Here is a 6,750-nt window from a genome sequence, read left to right on the forward strand (position 1 = left end):
TTTTCTGTCTTGTATTTTGTAAACTCTTTTTTTTGCCATGACATCAAATTATTAGTTTGTTATATGCCTTTGTTATCAGATAATGATAAATATTAAGCATGGTCAAGATTCTAACTAACTTTTATTTTCTTTGTCCGATTTACCTGCAAGGTTCGATAGGAATGTTAAAACTAAACGAACAGGGCAAAAAATGATCGGGATAAGGTAACTTAAAGATCACATGCCGATATGTCTGCTATCATACCTAATTGGAGATATCTTAGCGTCTACATATCTATAATGATTATTATATATGGGAAATCAAAGAGATGCAGAGTTTTGGGTATCGTATTAGAAATTAATGCAAAAAAGTTTACCATCCAACAAAATATATATAGATACATGTATCTCTTTTATTTAAGTTATGCTTGCTCCTGAATAAAAGTCATGCATTTGTTTCAATTAGTTAAAATTTGTTCATCTTTCTTGTAGATTCAAGTTTATCTATATGTAAACTCTAAATATCATATTTCTCAAGCTGAATGGTATTTTGTTTGGATTCTTTCCCCTTTGTAAAGCCCTTAAGCAGCAAATGGTTACAATTCTGGAATATATTTTTATCAATATAAAAATTGTCTCTTTTACCCGTTAACACAGTTAAGCGTTATATTGTCAACACAATGCACAATAATGCCAATAATGCCATGCAAGTCAGGTTACAGTAAACCTTTTTTTTTAAAGAATTAAGAATAAGTTAAATGTTCACCTGCTTATCAAACATTTCAACAGCGTGAATGTTTATTTTTAATAAAATTGATCCGTTAAATAAACAAGAAAACTTAACATGAAGGCCGTACTTTAACATATAATGGTTTACTTTTTAAATTGTTATTTGGATCGAGAGTTGTCTCATTGGCACTCACACCACATCTTCCTATATCTATTAAAGGAATTACATTGATTCTGTTCTAGTGTTATGTTTCTTAGACATGTAGACCGCTGCTGTTACTAGAATGAACTACATTCTATGGAAATATTCTAATATTTTTCAATTACTAGACTTATTTTGCGAATGCAATAGTTTTACATTCTTTATTAACGCATAGACGGTAAAACATCATTGTCATTTAAAGAAGGACTGTTATATTTTTTCTGTCTATGAAGAAATAACATAAAAAATTTAGTGCACACTGAATAACGCGCGTAACGGGTTATTTAACAGTGTGCACCACATTTTTCATGTTTTTTCGAATAGACAGAAAATTATTACTACAGTCATTTCTTATAATTTAGTTCTTAATTCCATTTAAAACCGTAGAAAACGTTGATGACGTCACGGTCACATGACTAAATTATGTCTTTTGGCTTATAACAAAATAAGGTCAGCCAATCAGAAGACGCGTTACATCCACAAATAAATTATGGAACAATAACCCAAATGGAACAGAAAGAATAGCAAACATTTCCTAATTCAAACACTTATATTTGCCTCTCTATTCGTCTGACAGTGTTAGGTTCTATCAACTGTTTTTGAGACAGGCATAATTCTGATAATGTGATGTTGATTGATTCTGCCAGAAATGTACGCATGCAATGTGGTATTGTTTTTTCTTATTGGTGAAGGTCGTTCAGTGAAATATAGTTGGTGACTTCTACTTCATTTCATCCCTGGTGAGAGTTGTCTTATTGGTTATCATTCCACATATTAATAAGATATTTATTTTATATGATTTTACAGTGTAGCAGAGTAAGTGATTTTTTTTTTACTTGAACAAACTATTCGTTTAAATATACAAATACATACATAGGCCTATACTAACTCGGTACATGCATAGGTCGCTCACAGAGGTGCAAATGAACTTTTGACTAATTTGGATTTCATCAACATATAGCGTATATGTGTACCAGTGTTAACTTAAACTTAATTGTTCTTTCCAAGATAGTATTTCATTTTTTGTAGTGCAGTTAACTTCATTAAAAAGAATCGACCATAATAGGCAGTCCGGGTACTAGAAGATTCGTCTGTAAGCTCAAGAAGAGAAAACAAGTCTGAGGACGGTTGGAGAACTGATAGTGAATATCTTTTAGATGAAGTGGCTAGTGACTCGGAAGATGAGCAAAAATACGCGCAGCACACAACAGGGTTGTCAAAGCAGAGAGAAGAGATTGACGTAGCACCAGAAAGCGTTCGATAGAAGCATCTGATTCAGCAATTCAAGTGGCAGATAATGGTACAGTTAGGTGGTTCTTATGCTACGTTTCGTCTGCAGCCCTTTTCTTTCGTGGGGTTTGGCCGCCAGTGTCCAACTTTTCGGCCACCAATATAACTGAAAGACATCAATCATCAGCTACGACTGTTGCATGCAGAAGCTATTCGCTTCAGTTTGTTTTTATTAAGTCTTTATTTACAAAATTGCTTTTACTATATAAATATTGATGTAGTGTGTGCATGCTTGTAGTCACTAGACGTTTTTGTAGATCACTGAACTTTATTCTCTTTGGTCAATGGACTATATCTTTACGTATTATCATTCGACCTGAGAGATTTGTTATGATTCAGGTAATAAATATATTATTATAGTAGTAGTAAAATGTAAATGAAAGATTACTATTACTGTATATCTATTTTTAGAATCATTTTTGCGACTGGATAATGGTCATAAGTATGGTTAAGCACACAGAACTCAGACTACTTTTCTCAATCTAAATATTTTCGATTCATGGGCCAAGACGAACGTGAGAAAATATATTGGAGTTTTCTTTTGCAAGATAATAATTATATCTTATCCAATAAAGTCAAAGAATCCAATTGACTCGAACTCACTGATTAAACCGTTTAGTAAATATCAGGATTTTAATTCAGTGATAGAAGTGCGTTTACTTTTTTGGATTCGAGCGTCACTGATGAGTCTTTTGTAGACGAAACGCGCGTCTGACGTATATGCTAAATTTGGTCTTGGTATCTGTGATGAGTTTATTTACTGTTACAGTGTTGTTCGTTAATGTTTACAGGACTTTTGCATTTCAGTGAAATATGCAATAATACAGATAAAGACATAATCTTTCATTCGTCGCATGTCCTTGTTTTTATTCATAAAAGCAAGAGAGATAGTGATAGAAGCGGACACAACGTTGTCGTTTCTAGATAACACATCTATCCTGTGAAGCTTATACAGAGATATCTAGACTTAGCAAAGATTGGGAAGAATTCTGATATCTAAATATATATATATATATATATATACAACTCGTCTAAACATCAACCCAACAATGTTAAATCTGTAAATTTGCTTTCGCAAATTTTTGGTCCTTCCCTCGCCGGGATTCGAACCCATGCTACTGTGATATCCTGACACCAAATCGCATGCACTGCAGCCGTCCCGCTAGACCACACGACCACCTGGGCTCTACAAAAATAGATCTTTCGCTGGCCGTGTGTTACCTTTCCTCGTCAGTCTTAATCTAGCGGCGTACTACAGTATATGATATATAAGGCATGAAGATGTTATTGTCACAGTCAGCTAAATTATCTATAGTAAAGGATCCTACAAATTAATGTAAGATACAGTCTCGGAAAATAATTATATTTATAAGTACGTCTGAGTCAGTGACAACTCTACAACAGATGTATCCATCGGATCGCCATCAATGATGGTGATACATGGCTGTGTACATAATGTATATACAACTCGTCTAAACATCAACCCAACAATGTTAGATCTGTAAATTTGCTTAGGCAAATTGTTGGTTCTTCCCTCGCCGGGATTCGAAAATCGAATATCGTGACACCAAGGCGCCTGCACTGCAGCCATCCCGCTATACCACACGACCACCTGGGATCTACAAAAAATAGAGCTTCGCTGGCCGTGTGTTACCTTTCCACGTCAGTATTAATCTAGCGGCGTACTGCAGTACATGATATATAAGGCATGACGATGTTATTGTTACATATATATATATATATATATAAACGAGTCTAAATTGAAAACTACGTTCAAACCTATGACTGCGTTATATATATATATCGTTCATTGTTTTTCTTAAATTGTTTTGAGAAGTAAACATGTTAAAATCTCGTTTCTTCGAGAACGAGGGTTACTTTAAGAGGCTTAATCACAAATTGGTTTAAATGGAAAACAAGTTGTTTACACATCTTCAGCGCAAGCGGTGTGAATGCAGCCACTATTTATGATAAAGAAGGTAGACTTTTTGAAGTTCATGGAAATATCGAAATTGATTTATCTATGGATGGTTATGTATCAGATAGTGTAGAAACACGATTATCCGTCTCTACAAATTAGGTTTATAGCGTTTACAAGTTCTCCTGTCTTTGTACGTCGACATGATCACCGTGTCTGTTAATGTCAAAAGCAATGGTTTTCCCGTTTGAATGGTTTAACACTAGTAATTTTGGGGCCCTTTATAGCTTGTTGTTCGGTGTGAGCCAAAGCTTTGTGTTGAAGGCCGTACATTGACCTATAAAGGTTTTTTTTTTTTTTTTTTTTATTTGGATGAAGAGTTGTCTCATTGGCACTCATAACACATCTCCTATATCTAGTGTCTTATTAATACAGATATATACAATATGAGTCAGTTTAGAACAAAATGAGGTGTAGAGTTTTACAAGAAAATTACACCAAGTTAAGCACATACATACGTTATGTTCGTTTGAACATCGTGAACTAAGAATAATAAATTATTTTCTTTATGAACCAAAAAATTATTAACATTAACAGCCGTTTGATTTTTTAGCCCAGGGCAATGCAATAATAATCATTTTCAGGTGTCAGTAAAAAACGTAATGGATGGGTAAAATGTGAGTTTTGAATGATAAACAGCTCATTGATCCAGTCGGCTTTTGGAATGAACGCCAAACAACTATACCGATGGAACTGACACTAGACGATAGGACAACTACAATGTGGTACTAATACACACACTGTTTTAAAAAAAATGGAAAAAACTAAATTATAATCCTGGTACCTTTGATAACTATTTACACCACTGGGTCGATGCCACTGCTGGTGGACGTTTCGTCCCCGAGGGTATCACCAGCCCAGTAGTCAACACTTCGGTGTTGACATGAATATCAATAATGTGGTCATTTTTATAAATTTCCTGTTAGTAAAACTTCAAATTTTTCGAAAAACTAAGGATTTTCTTATCCCAGGCATAGATTACCTTAGCCGTATTTGGCACAACTTTTTGAAATTTTGGTTCCTCAATGCTCTTCAACTTTGTACATGTTTGGTTTTATAATATTTTGATTTGAGCGTCACTGATGAGTCTTATGTAGACGAAACGCGCGTCTGGCGTACTAAATTATAATCCTGGTACCTTTGATAACTATTTAGATAAATTGTTAAAAAGTTGTAAGCAAACCATTGACACTACTGCAATTATGAATATCTCTTGATATTTTTTACTCAGTGAGATATTGATTGAAAAAGAAGTATATGTTCTTGCTAACAATAAAATTGCAGGTTACCAGGAATTGGTCAGCTGTCAGTAGAAAATTTTAGAAATAATACATTGATGTTTTTTTTTTGCAAAAGCTATTTAATTCATGCATCAAGTATGGAAAACATCCTTTTGAATGGGGTAAATGTATTATAACTCCAATTGCTAAGTCTTTAACTTCAGATCGACAAGATCCTTTGTATTATAGGTCATACAGCGTGTGATAATGTTATTAAAATAATTTGTGAATGTACATTGAAAGCAACGTATTATCTTGTAGAATATTGTATTGCACTAAATAGCAATATGACAGAATAGTTTAGCGTTAAATCAGGTTGAAACCAAGGATATGTTATCGCCTATTATGTTTTAAAAATTCATTAATAGTTCAATTGGTGATATAATCACTAGATAATGCTGAAGACATTGATAGTTGCAAAAGTTGATATTATCTTATAATGCTGATGACATTGTTTTTAATGATGGAAACCAAAATAATTTTCACACTGCCATAAAACCAGGTTCAACTCAGCGGTATACTACTATTTTCTTTATTTACTGGTTCTATTAGATAACAATTGAACATTTTATTTAAGTCTTATCACTTGAATAATATTACACATTCAAATACACACATATAACATAGCGCATAACATGAATTATTCCATAAATATATGAAACATATCGTATATTAAAAGTAAAATATCAATAGCCTAAATACGGAAACATAAACAATTGCCATTCTATAAAGAATAATGAGAGACGAATTTATACAAGATACAATAAGTAAGTGGTGTCCTAATAAGTCTTTGGTGTGAGCTTACTAGGATAAAACAGAAGTTGTGTATTTAAGAATCCCTTCGATTCAAAAAATATCTAAATCGTGTTTGTGAAATGATAATATATACTGTACAAATAGTTTCTGGTTACCAATATCTTAGTCTACTGTTGACAGAATTTATTTCTCGATTGTAATGAGGTAGCTAAAGCTGTAACAAGGTATGCAAGTGGAGCTCATAGTTTATTGATTGTTAAAAGTAAAGCACATTGTGGTTCCACGCACAGTGCCTTTACAACAATATCAGGTACTGTGGTCTGGCCTCGTTATTTTTCTTGTATAAACGCTGTTCAGAACAGAGATATCAGGTTTGTTTATGAATATTGGCAAGAATACTCCAAATAATGCTATTTAGGGGACATGAGCTGGAGACAATTGAGAGTAAGACAATTGTCATGTATCTTTAAACAATTGGCAACATTTAGTGTCATGGACAATGACACAATGAATTAGAAAGTGTTCAAATGGTAACA

The sequence above is a fragment of the Mytilus trossulus genome, chromosome 9 (genome assembly GCF_036588685.1).
Source record: "Mytilus trossulus isolate FHL-02 chromosome 9, PNRI_Mtr1.1.1.hap1, whole genome shotgun sequence".
NCBI lineage: Eukaryota > Metazoa > Mollusca > Bivalvia > Mytilida > Mytilidae > Mytilus > Mytilus trossulus.